The sequence below is a fragment of the Protobothrops mucrosquamatus genome, unplaced genomic scaffold (genome assembly GCF_001527695.2).
Source record: "Protobothrops mucrosquamatus isolate PMUCROS unplaced genomic scaffold, P.Mucros_1.0 scaffold62, whole genome shotgun sequence".
Lineage (NCBI taxonomy): Eukaryota > Metazoa > Chordata > Lepidosauria > Squamata > Viperidae > Protobothrops > Protobothrops mucrosquamatus.
Genome location: NW_015386441.1, coordinates 944,449 through 964,448, shown reverse-complemented (window position 1 = coordinate 964,448; position 20,000 = coordinate 944,449). Strand labels below are relative to the sequence as shown.

General features: G+C 34.2%; 1 protein-coding gene across 1 annotated transcript in view; it reads right to left on the bottom strand.

Annotated features, from left to right (window-relative positions):
• The window catches only part of EBF3 (EBF transcription factor 3), a 188,694-nt gene that overhangs the window by 29,738 nt on the left and 138,956 nt on the right, over positions 1 to 20,000 (bottom strand). The gene's annotated exons all lie outside the window — the stretch shown is intronic.

The window sequence follows — 20,000 nt, the reverse complement described above, 5'->3', positions numbered from 1 at the left end:
CATGAGCATCAAATATTATTCACCTGTCAACTTCATACAAAGTATTCAAAGAAATTCGGAAACCTATTTGATGTCCAAGTGCTTATAAATTCAATGGCTATTTTCCATTCTATTGAAAAGGCCAGAGCACAAAAACATTATGCCCATCAATTGTTTTCATGATATTCCTTCCACAATAGTCCACACCTTAACTGGGCAAAGCCTAAATTCATAGAGAAGGACAAGGAGATAAACAACTGTTTGTCAAAGAGATTAAGACATCTAGGCCACATTAAATTACCATTTAAAAACAAGGAAGAGAAAGCAGGAAAATTGCAAAAAGAGAAAAAGATCCTGTGGTTCAAGTCAAGATGCCAGAATCAATCTGGAGACCATTTAGTAGTAATCTTATTTTTAAGATTGGATTGTAATTCTTAATTCATGTCCATATTGGAATTAATGGAAATGTATCTACCTTCCTAAAAGTAGCAATTCAATTTGTCCCCCACAAATAAAAATCAAACCTTTGTGGCACTTTAAAAAATGTTTTAATTAACTGATACAGTATGAATGGAACAGCTATCCTAACAAGCTAAAAGTATGATACTTTAAATGCAATGTTTTGTAATTATACATTCATATTCTTCTGTTAAGGCAATGTGTATATGTATAAAACATGAGAATAGCAGTTATCTCAAAGAGGTATTTCTAACTAGAGAGTTGTTTATGATTTTAAAATATCTCTGCAAATACTGATATTGTCAAATCCTGCAGTACAAAATAAAAATGAGAAAGATTTCCCTTTATGTAGCCCTGATGATAGAATGCTGAAAAGTAAAGGCTTTTCAACTTGGACAAAGAGTATCAACCACCAATGTAGTTTTTCACAGGTAAGATGTTCATAGCTCAATTTAGTTCTGTGGTACAAGCAGGACAAAGAGACTTTTTGAGTTCTTCTGCTCAAAGTGTTGGAAAAGACAGAGAACAAAAGAGAGGATTTCCAGCCATTAAGAAGACAGAAACAAAATCCCAAGTGGCTTTTTTGTTTTATCAAAAAATGGGGTCAAGATTTAGATCTAGGAAGATTTCAATCCAAACTAGAAAAAAAATATTTTTGCATCAGCCTCTATAGGTCATTCACTAATTGCAGAGAATGAAGCAGCAGCAAGTGTAATGCTGGAGCAGGTTTCCACTTAGGCCAATGAAAGTAAAGCTTTCCAAACAGATGGCAGATGTCCATAACAGCTGCCTGTATGCTGGAGACAGTGTCAGAGGGTGTGCCCTGGAGCTAATCAGTAAACTGAAATTTATCAGCTCTCTAAATTCAAGAAAATCTTATGAAACCCTAAATGCTAGAATGTTATTAACATCCATTCAATAACAATAATGATAGGAGAGATGGGAAGATAAAGAACACAAAATGGTTTATATATTTAATATAATGGTGTATTATATTAAAGGTTTGTTAATAGTTATTAAATGGTTTATTAAACATTACAGTTGGGATTTTTAAAAAAATGAATAGATTTCATTCTGTACTACGCATATATATATATATTATGCTACAATATGTAGCATAATTTAGGAGCTTTCTTCACCGTACTCCAAAATGGCAGATTCTAATTTTTAAAACAGCCAAAAATATCCCTTCAACAATACAGTTCTTGATGAAGAAATGTTCCTTAGATGTTATATTATAGCCTTTGCCTCCATAAGTTTCTCAGTTTCTATAGGGTGCAGTGCAATTTAATGCCATGCACTGTGCCAGCTCCTCAGCATGAAATTCTTATTTGACATTGTGGGAATAACAATTAAAACAAAGTATGCTTGGAATTCTGTTGCAACCAATTTGGGTGTTCTGCCTCTATCAATATTCCTGGTAAGACAGCTGCTATGCACACAAATTCAGGCTAACTATTGATGATTAACACAAAAAAGGTCTATGATGGGGAAAGGGTTTGAATTAGGTACATGTTAATTCTAGACAATGCCAGAAAAAAAATAGAGAAGCTAGCAAACTTATTTTTAAAAATGAACAAAGCCGTCCTTCTTAAAACTTTGACTGTAAGTCAATCTATCTCCTACCCCTGGGTCTGATCTGATGCATTTTTAATCTGATTAACTTTTAGTTAAATAAAATTGAATACAAAATGGAGTGGACTTAACCTAGCTGATAAATCCCTAGTTGAGAATGGAGGATTTGTTGCCAGAGACTCAGACTGCAATGATATGCTGATGAGGTAATTGGAGGAGGAGATACAGATATATCTGCAGCCCCATCAACTTGGAATATTATCTGTGTGGTCTCAGATCTCTCTAAAAAAGCAAAGCTGAAAGTGAAAAAAAGTAGTGTTGCTGCCAAGTCACAACATCTGGCAGTAAACCTGGGAATAATGGACTCTTGTAAAGATGCAGTAGTTTAGTCTCACATACATAGCTTTTCAGATCCAATTAATCTATCAATAACATTTCTTAGATTAGACAAACCTGATTGTGGATATTTTTTTTACCAGGGTGATAACTTGGAAAGTGATATAGCGGAGGCCTCTAGTCACTATTTTCCATGTATTAGGAGCATAATATATGTATTATAGAAAGGCCCCAGTGTAAAAATATGCCAGGTTTCAGAAGACCCAGTTCCAAAAGTTGACTAGGAATGAATCCAGTTCCTTTTTGTTTGTTTGTTTGTTTCTCAGATTCATTGCACCCCAGAAACATTAACATGAGTTATATGGTAAATCTCATGTGCTCTGCTTATGTCCACTCGGTATCCATGTGAATAAGCCTAAGACAGGGAGAATTAACCTAAAAGTGAATTTTATTTGCTGGTGAGGCAGTCAACAGAAACAGAGGTTCCAGCTATGCCTCATAAAATTGGAGCAATAATCTAAAACATTGATAGCTGTAAATAGTCCCAGGGGAATACTTAGTGTCTGGGTTCTAATGCCCATTTGAAAGAGACAGGGGTTTCTATCATTTTCCATATTTCATAGAAGATTGTTTAGACTAAAGACATTCTAGACTATTGGATCCAGATATGACAAGGAAAACTCCAGTATCCTTGGTTCTTCTCTCTTATGCAAAGTAAGATGATATAGTTCATAATAGACCTTCTGGATTTCATTTCCCTGAATATTATTTACCTGTTCCTAGATTTCTTTCAATTAGCAGTCTAGCAACTGTTTTGGATCATTCAAGTTACCTTCTAGATGTCATCCTGTTTTTCTGAGATCAATTAAGACACACAGTGAGCAAAACAAGAATACTTGTTGGATTTATTCCATCCCAAAAGTAGTGTAGCTCTGGTGGACATTGTTTAATGACCATTCTTTCAGTAATTTTTCAAAACTACAACGGTGCTGAACAAATATTCTTTAAAACTAATCCTCTTACTTACAATACCACAGTATTCCCATGTTTACGTGATCATGATCTGGGCGCTCAGCACCCAGCTCACAATTATAATTTTGCAGCTGTCTGCAGTCATGTGATCTCCATTTGCGACCTTCTTTGCCAGCTTCCTACAACAAAATCAATGGGGAAGCCAGCGGAAGGTCGCAAAAGGCAATCATATGATGTCCTTGCTAAACAACAGTGCAGGATTCACTTAACAACTGGGTAGATTATTATTTTTATCTCTACATCTGCACATAAGCAGAATCTTTAAGAAGGGCTGTTTCAGAAGCTACCCAAACAGCATATTCTTTCTGCTTTCTGGAATCTAGCATTATGCGATATTTTATTAACATATCATTTGTATTAACATGTTCCTTAAATTTTACAATGGAATCAGAAGACTATATCACTTCAGAATATAAAGTGGATCATTTCCTTAAAAGATAGCTTTCTCAACATCTCACATCTCGAAAATGTGCAAATAATGTGAAACTGAAAGTTAATACCTAGGATTTCCACAGGAAGAGAGAATCTTATGTCCTTGATTATTTCCTTAAAAGATTATTTCTTTTTTAGGAACAGAACCTGATGGGTAGGTAGCAATTTATAAAGCTATATGTCAAAACATTTAAATATTATTTAAAGTAATATTATCTCTAGAAGGAGCAATGACACTGTTCATAATAATGCCATTAAAAGTATTTTGAAAAGGGTGCAGGGCCTCTTTCGTGTTGCTGTGATGGATATTTCATTGTTTGGTGATCCCAAAGTTAGCAAGTAAAGGAATGGAAAACTCTAAACGAGCTAGGTTTCCTAAGGACAATATTGTATATAATTTGGAGGCATTAATCAGTTCTCTAATTGGTATGCCTGAATAATCCACATTTGCAAATATGTTTTTACTGAATCCATGTTTATGTGTATAGCAAAACATATAATGGCAGTGAATTTATTCAATACATTTCCACAAACTTTATATAATCAGTGGTAACACAATATCAATAGAAATAGCACTTAGACTTATATAACACTTCATAGTGCTTTACAGCATTCTGTAAGTGGTTTATAGAGCAGCATATTGCTCCCAACAATCTGGGTCCTCATTTTACCGATCTCAGAAGGATGGAAGGCTGAGTCAACCTTGAGCCGGTCAGGATTGAACTCCTGGCAGTTGGCAGAGTCAGCTTGCAATATTGCATTCTAACCACTGCACCACCACAGTTCTTGCATATGACTGAGGGCTGCTATCATGATATTAGGGATGGGCATTTTACAGCCCATGGATCTCATACCTCCAGATTAAGCTATGGAAATTCAGCTCCTAATAATTGTTGGCACAATTATTTGCAATTTTTGTCCTTCAAGTGGAGCAAAAGAAACGTGCCATGCCTCCATGAGCCTCAGTGCACTTATTTCACAATGTTACATCCCAAAATACCAAGGGGGTGAGGAGTCTCAAAATATTCATTCTCGAAACCCAGTGACATTTCTGCAAACATTGAATAGTCAGTCTTCTGCAGCATCTAGCTGGAAAAAGTTCCCCTTCCTATTCAGATCCAAGTTTACTGTAGAGTCAACAAACTTTGCAAACTGGATTTATTGCATGTTAACTTATGTAATGCAGGTTTTTGCAAATGCAAATTTTCCAATTTTATAAATGATTGAATTCCCGATTAAAAGTATGAAGTGTCCCTAAACTTCTGCAATCAAATTCTGATTTTCATATCGTATTGAACTGGCTTGCTGTAAAACTTTGGCTGGTTTAGGACCTGACAGTCACGACTGACACATGCGTAATCTTATTTCGCTATGGAGTAAGAGACTGAAGATAGAAAGCTTAGTCAGGATCAATTTCATTTGATAAAGCTATTTTAATGTTAATTGATAAAGCTTCTTTAATACTAATTGCATCAGCTCTATATCCAGACTCACTTTTCTTTATTCCATTCTATTTGCTTGAGCTCTTAGCCTAGGTGAGCTCCCAAGTTATGATTGTAGTCTGATAAACTTTTCAGCAGCTTCATCTGCTGAAAAGGCTACAAAAACACTTGAGGAATTCAGATTTATATTTTCATTACTCTGAGGCTGCTCTTGATGCCTCTTGAGCTTTAGCTTATACAGAATTCAGCAATCCTACTGAATTATATTTTGGTGACATTATATTTTGGTATTAGAACTGACTTCATATGCTTTTCTGAGAACTATTCAAGATGGCAGAGTTTTAATTTATGTAGTTCCAATTGTTACACTGCATCGCAATCTCTTGAGAAAAAAACCTGAAAGCCTTCATTTTCTGAAACAATCCAAAAACCAAAGATTCGCATGTATTTTTTTGATCTCCATGAAGTTCTGCTAATAATGCCTAAGCTTCCTTTGAAAAAGATATAAGGTCTTCTCCCCACAAAAATCCCCTGCCTGGCCTTTATAGTTAAATAAATTATTGACACTAGCAAACATTTTGTTTGTTAAAATGTGCAAATTAACAATTTGCTCCAAATCATTATAATGCTGAAATTAACTAGTTATTATTGTGTGTTTAGGACTACATCAGTTTTAGGTAAATCTGACCTGGTTGCAAACCGCTGGCCCCTCAAAAACTACACAGATGGTATTGTTGAATTTGCTACTTGCTTTGAATCCTTGAAGCTTACTCGGCAATTATAAAAACATTAAATATGAGAATGCTAGAATCTGATGAAAAATTCTTGCATTATCCCATGAGTTACGAGAATACTCATGTTAGCAATGTTTTTGGGCACTTGACTTCCAATATGATTTCTGTAAGTACTTAACTAGTGAATCAACGTCCAATAAACAGATGAGGGAAGTTTTCAAAATCATTATTAGAATGATCTGTTCATTCCATCTTATCAATTGTATTACAGGTAGTCCTCGGCTTACAACTATTCATTTCAAAGTTACAATGTCACTGAAAAAAGTAACTTATGACCGTTTTTCACACTTATGAACGTTGTTGCACCCCCCGTGTCACATGATCAAAATTAAAGTGATTGGCAACTGGCATGTATTTATGACAGTTGCACTGTCCCAGGATCATGTGATCACCATTTTAATCTTCCCAGACTGACTTCCGACAAGCAGTTATAAGTTGAGGACTACTTGTGCAGCAATTATAGCTTTTCAACATATTGCTATAAAAGTTTTTTTTAAAGAAAACTCTGTTTTGGGGCATAAACTTATTTGAGCCCTCCTCCCAACTTAACCTTCTTTTAGCTGTGTCCTATGTTAATAGTAATTTTTTTCTCCATTAATTTTGGTCCTATAAAGTCTATCTTTCAATAAATAGGATTTGGTAAGAAAATACATCTAAATAATACTTTAACTGATTAGTTTTGTCGTCTTGAATGAACACTATTGATCCAAGTGACCATTTTGAGCATGGCTTGGATGACATCCTCCAACTGGCCCTTATTATCCTGCTAAATTGGACTATGCCATGGGCTCTTTGAATAAGATAGTCTATTGATCTGAATCAGGGGTGAAAAAATGTCATCCTCCAGATGTTGCTTAATTACACCTTCACCATTGGCCATGCTGAGAAGCATAGTTTAGCAGACATCTGGAAAACCACAGGTTCCTTACTCCCAAACTAGATCACTAAGACTTTATCTATAGCAATAGTTGAGAACACCACAGTATGCTCAAGAAATAAAATAATCCACTAATTTATGCACCAATCATTGGTGAATCTACAATAGAATATCTTTAAACTTGATTTGGCAGACATGGAATTCTTATATGGTTTTAGTTGTCACATACAGGAGATCTTCAACTTATGACCACAATTGAGCCCACATTTTTTGTTGCTAAGTGAAACATTTTAAGTGAATTTTGCCCATTTACAACTTTTTGTGCTACAGTTGTTAAGTGAATCACTGCAGTTAAGTTAGTAACATGGTTGTTAAGTGAATCTGGCTTCCCCATTGACTTTCCTCGTCAGAAGGTCACAAAAAGTGATCATATGACCCTGGGACATGTCAACCGTCACAAATATGAGTCAGTTGCTAAACACCCAAATTTTGATCACATAACTATGTGGATATTGCAACGGTCATAAGTGTGAAAAACAGTCATAAGTCACTTTTTTCAGTGCTATTGTAAATTTGATGGTCACTAAATGAACTGCTGTAAGTAGAGTACTACCTGTATACATGGAAATTCTCAGTGCAATTAAAGGGATATTTATACACTAGTTTCTATCAAATCTTCTAATAAACATGTTTAGAACTTCAACCATACATAATCCTTGGCCTACAAATCAATCACATAGAATAATTTGATCTACCTACAAAACATATACAGTTTTGCACAATTAGGTTCTGTAATCATCATATAAGTAGGTATATCTCTTAATTAGGGAAGGGCAGGAGGTTAATATTCCTACTCATAGCTCTAAACAAATGGGCTGTACTATTTCTATATTTTAAAAAACCTGCAGAAGTTGCAATACGAAATATGAAAATATGGCCAGTATGAATGGTTCCACGCCCACTTAGGAATAAATTTGTTCATTGGACAAAATGACAGAGCACTTCCAGTTTTTCTGTGTTGTTTGTGTATTTTTATATATATATAAAATAACACAATTATTTAATATAACAAAGAAATTATTTGGATTATATCAAAGAACAATAATCCAAAACCAAAAAAGCCACAAGATCAAGATTACTACATAAAGGTAGTCCTTGCTAATGATCTTAAAACAATTTTAATGTTAGAGGATGCCTAAAACAGAATGAAAGAAAATATTAGCTAAAACTGTAAATGTTCACCTTGTGACATAAAAGTACAGCAAGTTAATATGTACAAAAATATGGCATTTTGAGCGTACATTTCACTATGTACATTTGTCCTTTTATTAATATAACAAAGTATTTAAGTCCTATGATACTGAAATATGAATAGTATATCAAAGTAAACAATATGTTCTGTTTTAAACATTAAATAGTCCTAGGTGCTTCCCTAATTGAGATATATTTTAATAATGCAAACCTTAGTTGAGCTTGTCTGTCTTCATATTTGTGGCCTTATTTGGTGATACTCTTCCCATGGGTACTATAGCTAAATATAGAGGTTTCTGCTATCCTTTAAAGACTGAATTGCAGCATATTCTTGTATAGATATATTATGAAAAACAGGATTGTTTTCTTTGATTCATCTGAATTTGCAGTTCCTACAATAACATTTCTTTAAATTGTTTTAAATCCATCCCTCTATTCTGATAGAGAAGTATAGCTATCAAGAAAATGCCACAAATTTCAATAATCAAATGCCTACCAGAGGTAATTCATGTATCAAAGCAAAGATGATGAGAGTGAACATGTGATAAATGGAACTGCTCTCCATTTTTATTACAATATTCAGAAGCTGGAGAAGTACTTTTTAATTACATCCTGCAATTATATGTGCCTCTCCAATTAGCATTATATGAGGAAATTTAATCCAGATTGTCTTTATACAAAGTGAAATATAGAATGTAAACAACAGATAATGTTTAAAGATACCTACAAGCACACTACTATTCTAATGCTTTAAACCAGGTTTCTAATATCAAATATATTTCCTTTTGTAAAAATTAATCAAACAAACAAACCAGAGTGAATAATAATATATCCTATTAATCATGTGTCTTATCTTCAATAAATTATAACAAACATCAATAAAAAGTTAAAAGAGAAAATAAACCATTAATAAAAGGTCTAATTACATTAACTCTCATAAATACCCATATAAATAAATGAATCATTACTACACATTAATTGCCAATAAAACTGATCTCAAACATTTCTTGGGGGAAGAATACCCCAAATTAGGAGGCCACCACAGACAAGGTTTCATATCATTATTCAATACATTTCAGTATTGATAGTACAAAATAGGTCTCCCATTGAGTTGTTTGATATGGGAGAAGTTATTTCTTTAGATAACTGGGCCCAAGTCATTTAGTACATTGTAAATCATTAATAACATCGTATTCAACCCATAAATGAAGAAGAAATGAATGAATGAATGAACAAATGAAAGAATGAATGAATCTTGAAACAATGTTAGTCTCTATCACTTGTACCTGTTAGCATTCTTGTGGTTAAATTTCCAGATATCTTTTCCAAAGCCAGGCTAACTTCAACCATATTATAAAATCCCTAGCAAGATTATTGGAGTATGAATAAAATATACATGGAGTAGCTATATTGGATTAAAGAAGTACATTTTTCCTTCTTGATTTACTCATTTCCAGTAGATGCTATTTACCTAAATCTTGGATCTGACCCACCATCTTATCTAGATTCAGATACGTTTATTAGCCATTATCATCTACTTTACACATGCCTTTTGTGGCTTCAGATGATATAGAGAAATGGTTTAGATGTCATGTTACTTCTCTTTCCTAGATTTTTAAATCTTATTCCTTATTGATTTCATATAGATCAAAGATATACAACTTTAACTGGGCCAGAGGCTGTGTTTGGTCTTTAACCAGCATGTAAGTGACCGCTTTCTCAAAAATAGAGAATAAGATCAAAATAAAAGTTTAATTTTAATTCAGCCAGATATATTTACATTATTACCCTTCAGTCTTATACTGAATAATTTTTGCGTTATGTTTTATTAAAAAGTGTAATTTGGTAGTAACCTTTGAAAATAGTTGGCCCTAAGTCCAAGGCTTCAAAAAACCTTGCACAACTCTTGAGATATTTAAAGGTTTACTTTTGTCCAGATGAAGTACTGCAATCTCAGGCATGAGATGAAGTGATCTCCATTGGTGTTTAAGTTTTTAAGCATTTTATTATTTTATAGATTTTATGTATTATTATTACAGAATTAAGGTACTTATTACTAACTTAAATAATTGAGCATAACTGTATGCATGCTGTCTCTTATTTTTCTCCACTGTACATATAAAAGTCTGTATACTATTACTAATAGTTTGAATTATATTCTAAAAATTATATTCTGCATCAAGTGTAAGCTATTCAAGTACACTCAATTAAAATAATATGAGTTAGATGTTCTGTTCTTGTCATTGTTACATCCTGGCAAACGTTCTGTGTTTATCAAAGTTACGCAATTATGTTTTTACATTTTTTTTTTAAAATTAGAAGCCTTGTTTATATTATTGCCATAGTTTTGTATGTGATATTCACTATCACTTTTTATTTTCTCACACTGTGTTTAATATATTGGGATTACATTTATAGATACTCTTTATGTTTTTTCTTCGTTCCATATTTCTTTTCTTTTTTAAAAAATGACCATACATTCCTTTTGCATTAATTTGATATTTAATTCATTTATATACAATTCACATCATTTTACGTTGATTTGTGTGTTATTATTTGAAATGCGCACTGTAAACTATTTTTTGTAAATGCACTCAGATTGTCTTTGGAATTAAATATATTTGGAGTACATTGTTTTCTTTTCCATTTTCTTTTATTTGGATTATAATGTAAGAAGGACATCAATTTAGTAGCTCTAGAAACTATCAATTGGAAAGGTTTTATTGATATATTATCAGTTTAACTTTTTATTGACTTCCACAAAATTATAGGGAAGATAGTCTATTATATGGAATATGTATGTGCTAAATATATATTATATGTGTGCAAGTGTGTAATACATGTATAGTGACTGTAAAACACGCCTGCCTGCCAATTTTCTTTTATTTTATATATTAATTTATGCCATCAACCATATGAGAAAAAAAGAACAAAGATAGAGATGTTGAAATGCAATAAAATGCTTCTAGAACTCATTCTGAAAATAAATTTATATGTTACTATTTGAAATGTTTTTTAAAACTTTCCTTTTTTAATTACATTTTATAAATGTTAATGGATATAATGGCCCAAGGTTGTACATATTAAATAAATACAACTGAAATGCTATTTTTTTTCTTTTACAAAATTATTATTCACATTCTAGTATATGACCTATGAGGTGAAATTGATAATTCATTCCCATGCCTTCTTAATATGTGTGTTATTAAACTCTTTGAATGGAATATGATCCTATGACTAAATGTCTGTGGAGATTCTCAGTCATCCAGGTCAAAAGTGCTTTTTCAAAAAGCAACTGGACTTTTTTTGTTTTTTTCCTTGAAGACATTTCACTTCTCATCCAAGAAGCTTCTTCAGTTCTGACTGAATGGTGGGGAACGGAAGGATTTATATTCCTTGTAGTCATTGAGTCATTTCAGAAGGCTGACAACCAGATGACTGCAAGAATATATTTCCTTCCATTCCAATATTCAGTCAAAACTGAAGAAGCTTCTCAGATGATAACTGAAACGTCTTCAAGGAAAAAATAAAGTCCAGTTGCTTTTTGAAAAAGCACCTTTAGGACAGCTATAACCAAACATTTAGAACTGCCATAGTGACATATAGTTTTTACATAACTGTGTTTCTAGCCAGCCCTTTTGTAACTAGTATATTCTAGAGCAGGGCTTTTCAACCAGTGGTACGGGTACCACCTGTGGTACATTGGCACCTGGCAGGTGGTACGCGACCATCCCAGAAAAGCGGTAGTGGGGGAGGGGAATGAGTTGAACCGGTGGCAGCACCGGACAAGCCTGAGCGAGAGGTGGCTAGAGCTGCAGGGCTGTCAGGGCTGTCAGGATCAGCGCTTCTTCGGGATTGTTAGGGCTCAGTAGAAGCATCAGGATCAGCGCCAGGCTCCAGCTGGAGCTCGGCGCTGATCCTGGCGCTTCTGCTGAGCCCAGAAGAAGCGCCGATCAGCTGGAATGTTGCAGCATCTCCAGGGTCTTGTGATTTACATTCAGATGCTTGGCAACTGATTCATATTTATGATGGTCACAGTGTCTCGGGGTCATGTGAAGTGACCAAAACCTGCTGCAACCACCCAGTAGACGGGGGGAATAAAAACCAAACACCCCCCTACCCCACCCCCGCTGCCAATCCCCAACAGAAATGCTCACAACAATGGAAACCTCGGACAGGAGGAAGAGCGCCGCCGGGTGGGCAGGCAGGTGTCTTGCTCGGCTGTGGCTTGGGGGGCACTGTTTTCAGTGCCATTGTAACTTCGAACAGTCACTAAGCAAATTGTTGTAAGTCAAGTACTACCTGTACTTTATCACTTTTTTCCCTTTTTTGGGGGGGTCATCAAGTTTTTGACACCTTGCTAAGCGACTGGTGGTACTCGGATATTGCCATATCCTAAAAGTGGTACAATGAGTGAAAAGGTTGAAAAGCCCTGTTCTAGAGCAGGACTGCTAAATCTTGGCAACTTTAAGCTGCATGGACTTCAATTCCCAGAAGTCTGGGAGCTGAAGTCCACACATCTTAAAGTTGCCAAAGTTGAAAAACATTGCTTTTAGAGCAGGAGTCTTCAAACTTGGCCCTTTTATTACTTGCGGACTTCAACTCCCAGAATTACTCAGCCAGCGTGAATGAAATGCATATTTTATAGATTTTTTTAAACTCCCGCCATTATTATTTTTATAAATAATTTAAGCTGGCAATCATACCTAATATTATTTCCTCTTCCTATTTTATCCTTCACAACAATCCTGTGAGGTGGGCTGGGCTGAAAGAAAGTGACTGGCCCAAAGTCACCCAGCTGGCTTTCATGCCTAAGGCATGATTCCTGTAGATTGTTCCTTACGATGAACAACGCGTAGCTTTAGGACTTACAGTCTCTTCACTGATTCCCATCACTCACATCTTACTCTTCCTCATATGATTTGCATGGAAAATTAAAGGCATAGGCATAAGGCAACTTTATCAACTTTATTTCATGAATATGTAGTTCTTTATATATGGTCAACATGAAATGGCAAGGAACTTTCCTTAAATAACATATAGCAGATCCACAAATATTTTTTTCTACTTAGAGATCTAAGATGGACTGGTCCAAATTAGGACAAAGTTATCACCACTAAAATTCTTTCATAATGATGCTAAACACTCTCTTTGTGGAATAATGTTATCTTAGAACATTGAAAGGATTCAGTTGTGCTCTTGAAAGGATTATTACATCACCATCACCCACTCCAAAGAAGTAAATATGCAGACAGCAAAAACACAGTTTCAGTATATATATTGATTGAGACACATACACACACCCATACACACACACACCCATACACAAATAAACATATATATATATATATATACATTTAAATACATATATATTGAAAATATATTTTCTTTCATATGTTATATCAATTAAATATAAAGATGTAATCTAAGAATAAATGTATAAGCAAAATTAATTACTTTGCATACAACTAAATTTTAATAGGTATTAAGTAGAAACAACTTTTTTTTAGGAGGAAGAGGCAAAATTGAAGGCTTTGTTAAATGTTAATTTCCTCAGTTATGGGACCAGAGAGACAATAATTACGCCACGGTGCAGAACATTTATCAGTTTCCCCTTTAGCTGATGCTGCCACAATCTGGAGAAGTCGAGCCAGTTGTGATGCAGCGATCAGACTTTGGTCATAGCTACTTGAAAAAATAAAATAAAATAAAGCACTTTCTGATGATAGACAAATGTGTCTTGTTAGCAACAGCCAAAAAGCGCTTGACTTGTACTAATAACAAAAAGGCCATGTTGGTCACCATGGGTCTTAAAGACGAAGCACCCTGTCACTGCCTTGGTTGGGAAATTAGCAAATAATGTTCCTTTTCTTTGATAAATGGATGACAGCTCTCTCTCACCAATCATTTTTTAACATTTTGATGCATGTCTATGATCCCGCCGGAGGAACAGAAAAGTTTACTGGCCCTCAATTTTCAGATGATGAATGGAACACTCTAAATGTGCGATTTCTGTATGAGGTATAGTTCATTTTAAGCACTTCTAGTAAATGGGTGTCACTGATTAGAACAAATAGTCTACTTGTGCAATAGCACAAATGGGATGTCTCATTCTTCTGGTCTCCTCTGAGACAGGAAAGAAGAGGGACAACAATGACCATGTAATACTTACTGGAACCATGGCTGTTTCAACTGAACAATTTTATGCAATCCTAACATCTAATCACTATGGCAGGTTACTAACATGCTTCTTTCTAACGTTTGTTAGTGGCCTAATTAAATGCTTATTGTGCTAAGAATCTAAAGCCACCTAAAAAGATATTGCTAAATAGAATGCTTTTTTTTTCTGTTTCTACTTGCTTGCATAAAATGTTTTAGGTTATATACATTTGTTAAATTATAAAATGGAAAATCATCAGTTGAAATCATTTTAAAAATCAAATTAGGACACAGATATAATCCTATAGGAAGACAATCTTATCTGTCCTACTGATAATCGGTACATCTGATAAACGAATGCCTAATCCCGTAAAAAGAGAAGGCTGTTTTATGGATAACGAAAAAGTGAAATATATATATATATATATCTTTAAGAGTGTGAAAATATGGCCGCAATTGTTCTTTTAAAAGGCTAGTTCACAAATGTTATCAAATCACTATTTATTGTGTTTTATTAATTATTTTTCACTATAGCAGAGCTCTTCTGTGGTAACGAACCATAATTGAATTTGTACAAGAAATGATCAGATGGTTTGAATTTAACTAAGGCATTAGCATTTAGTTTAGCATAGTAAAAATAGTATGATTTGTGGGAGGCAATTAACAATCATTTGCTCTGTGGATACAAGTAATTTGTTTAAAGAGCACTGACCTATGAGACAGCTAGTTTGTGTTGGCTGTGATGGAAGGGAGCTATTGACTCTGAACACAGTGTAACAGCCCCACTGGAAAAAAAATCACACTGGAATTTACAGAAAAGGTCCTTAAAACACTTGAGATCCTTTCATAAGGTGAAGTGGGTTAAAATGATATAAACTGGCCAAAGTAGAATCAGATATAGATAGGCAAAATATGGACCCTTCCAAGAAACAGCAATCATCTAGTTACAAAAATAAATTATTTTCCATATTATATTTAGCACATAAATATTTCTTAGCTGAAAAGTATTACAGACCTAGAAAAATAAATAAATACTTTTTTTTAATGTATTCATTTGTTGTATTGTACAGCTGCCCATCTCACATTAAAGTGGCTCTGGACAGCAAACAACACTTAATTAAAAAATAAATAAATCCATAAAAACACAATTTTAAAAAAGCTATTTAAAAGGCAATAAAAACACGAGAGAGTGATATTAGTCACATTTAAGGGAACCATCACAAAAATCTCCTTGGTGTCCTGGGTCCCCTCCCCCTCCCAGGCCTCATGGCATAATCAGATCTTGCGGGACTTGAGGAATGTGAGAGGGTTGTAGCTAACCCCACTTCCAAGAGGAGAAGATTCCCTAAGGCAGGTGCTACAACAGAGAAGGACCGCCTTTTGGGACCCGCCAAATGTAATCCCTAGCAAATGGAATCTGTAGCATGACTTGTCTGCCAAATTGTTCAAACTCAACATTTAGATCTCTGTCTCTATCTCTGTTGGATTTGCTTTCTCTAAAATACCCTACTTGTATTTAGAGTATGTGTGCTGAAAATTACATCCTGCATTGCTATTACCTTCTTTATTTCAGCAAAAGATAACCAAACTAAGGAAGAGAGAGAGCAAGTAGCCAAGATGAAAACAACTACCTTAAACCAAGCCAGATCTAATTGGCGTGTAGTTGTAACTGAAGTCAATACATTGCTAAGACTGTCTTTTGTCTATCAGTAGAAGTTATGCAAAATTCACAGGATTTGAAAATAGTAATTCATTGAACCAAGAAAATGGTAACATGTATACATCCAAGTAGTTCAGTTTTGTAAAGCTACCTGTGTAATTATTTCCTACACTTTCAGCTGCATGCTTAAAAATACTAACTGTAAAATAATTTCATTTAGGAGCATACAAATCACAATTTTGATATAATCAAATAACATTGCATGGCTTGTAATGTCATTAAAAAGTAATCTGATAAATTTCATGTAAGAACCGCCAATGTCTACTAGCAAATAAAATGATGAATCAACCTTCAGAAATCTCCTTCATTTGAATATGCCAGGATTTTATTCTTTCAGGTAAGAAATATTGTAATTGTCATTAAACAAGCAAGTGATACATGACTTGACAAATATTAAAACAAGTACTACAGTCAATTATTAATTTGCACTGTTCTCTTTTAAATGCAGCAAATATCTCATTAATTTAATTTTAGGTGCCCACCAGTTTATATTTTACAGTCTGGAAGGCAATTTACTAACTGGCAATTACATACAGAATGATTGTTAATTCTGCTCCTAAGTGCTAGCTGCTTGAAAACTGTTACGTCTCTCTAATTTCTGACCTTCTTACAACAAGGGTGAGGTACATTGGGAATAGCAAGGCCTAGCAGAGAAGAGCTGGACATGTCATTTGTGACTCATTCTTTTAATTCACCGTGCTAATCAACTGAACTGCCACAATCTCCCAAGGTAATTGTATCTTTACAATAGTTGAAAGCAGCAGGCTACAAGGCATAGATGGTATAAGAGACCTTACTCATCCTTCTGAGAATCAGCACAGCCACCGCTCTACATGTGGCTCGTGAAGTCTGGGATTGTGGGGTGCTTTAAATTGGGTAGTTTTATATCAACATACACATATCATTTGAATGCTTCCACTTCTGTACTTTGGAAGCTTCTTTTCCACACTACACCCTTGTTTCGTTCTTCTGCAGCTTTATTACCCTTTGTTCCACCTCATGCTGAGAAGGTTAAATGTTAGAATGCCAAGCCAGACTGCAAGCATGGTGGGATACTGATGAGAACCAGATGCCCTGGAGATTCTACCCCTCCTTCTTACGGGACTACATAATTTTCATATTGTGAAATACAGTGAAGTTTGGCTCAGTTTTCAGGGGTGAGTGTAATTTCCAATGATTATCTCGTTGTCCCCATCAATTTTGGGGCAATACAAATCAGACTGAAGTTTCCAGGTCAGACAGGCTGTGACCTTACCCTTCCTCTTACTTTCTCTAGCCATGTAGTACCTGAGACATGTAATAACTTGTAGCTTTTTTTATTTGTAGGCTTTCAGTAAATTAATTGCAGCCAGAAAGGTTTTAGTAACTTTGATTCCCTGAAATGTCATTCGTTCTTATGTCCTATGACTTCTTGGGACAAAGACTACATTGACCAGTGTAGTAGTGTGGATTTTAAACAGTGGCAAATTGGGAAAATTGCCATGAAAAAACTACTAAATAAATTAAATTCATCTACTAAGACTGGATTCTCATTAGTACATGCAATAAAGTCATTGAAACAACTCGTTTAGTTTGGAACTTATTAATTGCTGCTTTTAAAACAAAACAGTCTTACACAAACATACACACACTACATACCCAAACACACACACATATTGCTACTTAAATAGTAACAGGGCTATTACTGAAAAAAATATCAAAATTATTGCATAACAGTCCAGGACTTGTAGTATCACATTTGCAATATTACACTTCCGATCTATGTTAAGTCTGCTGCAGAAATTCTAGTAAAACTCTCTCTCTCTCTCTCTCTCTCTCTCTCTCTCTCTCTCTCTCTCTCTCTCTCTCTCTCTCTCTCTCTCTCTCTCTCTCTCTCTCTCTGAGTGTGTGTGTGTTTAATCACGTTGTCAACTTAACTATTTAAAAGATAACAGCTAGATTACTTATTTAACTATATTGTAATTAACCAACACAACAGCTAGGTTAAAAAGAACTAAATAAATGCATTATGATTTATCTCTATGGAACTTTTTCAATAATCTACTGCTGCTATTTTGTCATGAGATTGCTGGAAGGCTTTCAGGTAATTTTTTATTAGTTTATTCTGACTTAGATGCAGTACATATTCTTTTGAACTCTAATGGTCAGTCACTTCAGAACACCAGAATGAAACTTTTTAGAAATTTAGGATTTAACTAGAAGCTATGCACAGACATTTGTTTCTAACCAGACTAATGGCAAAATGCTCCACCCTTTTGTGCTTGCAGAATAAAATCACATGCAACTATGGAAGAAGCAAAATTTGCATCAAAAAGTCATTGTCCATAGTAATTTCTTGTTCCTTCATGTAGACACCTATATGTATGATCGAGGTTAAAACATCAGCCATGAGTTTTAAGATGTCCACAAGAAAGACACTTAATACTTAGACAACCATTTAGCCTTATATATACTTTTACCCATGATTTCTTTTAAAGTCCAATGTGCAATCTTGTTAAAACAACAACCACAGATCATTTTATAATTAATTCCAAATCTGTTCAAATGGGACAGCTAGGGGAAAAAGTGCTATTTCAGCATGTATTCAAACTTAGTATTACTTTAAGATGTATGCATTATCACTAATCTATCATGTATTTTTATTTGTCTGTTTTTATTCTAGTCCTACCCTTTATACTATTAAACTATTTTTAATGAGTCTACCAACACTTTACAGGCATCATACTGTACATATGATAAATACTGTAAATCAGCTGAGTTCTTTCCCTGGGATTATGCATCCCCCAAAAATATATATTTGGTTTAAAGATGGGGCTATCCACATCCCCTATTGATGCCAAAGACTATTTTTATTTTCAAATCTGGTACCGTAAAGAATATCCAACATGGCATCATCATAATCAATTATTACTTCCTTTACTTTGGATATGTGTTCATCACATATGTCATTGATGCTCTTTTTATAGATTTTTATCTAATTCTTTATTTAAGAATTCTAATGAAATATTTAGAAATGATTTTTGAGAAAATCCATTTCACATAAATTCTGCCCAACTCTGATTTACTTTTGAAAACTTAAACACAATTTAAATACGCATTAGCTAACATAATGCAGAAGACTTCACTTTTTTCCATTATATAAATTCTCTCTCTCTCTCTCTCTCTCTCTCTCTCTCTCTCTCTCTCTCTCTCTCTCTCTCTATCTCTCTCTCACACACACACACACACACACACACACACAGAGTCACATAGAGTACATTTAAATTTGCTCATAAACCTCTTACACTGGGATAAATCTCTCAGAGGCAGTTCAATTAATCTGGATCAAGTGACTGGATAATTTAAAATATGAAAGTGACACTTTTTTCCTCATATTTCCAACTCTACTGGAAATATATTTTAAGTTTTATATAGCCAGATATAATATTTCCCATTAAAAATCTTTCTCCCACACATAGACTACACACATACATACCCACACACAATTTACATATGATCAGTACGACTTGTGTTCATTCTTGATTACATATTCCTCCTGACAAAATTGTCAGTAAAACGATTATTACAATTTATGACTACATTTGGCTTTTTTAACTAGTATGTTCTTTGGATTTCTTTTTTAGAGTAAAAAAGAGTTTACATACAAAAAGATTATGTATTTGCAAAATTTGAATTTGTTTCTGTTTTCATTACATGTTACAGTAATGCCCATTCATAGTAATTACTGCAACCACAATTGGTCCCTACAATATTTACAATGAGGTCTACATTTATGAAATATTATGTTGTTAAACAAAAATATTTAAAACAATATTATGCAATCACAGACCACAGTACGCATTCATTAATTTTAACAGAATGTAAACTTGACTATCCTACTAAGGCTAGTAGCATCCAGAGGATGCTGTGAAACTTAGGCTTGCACACGTAAAGTCTATTTTATT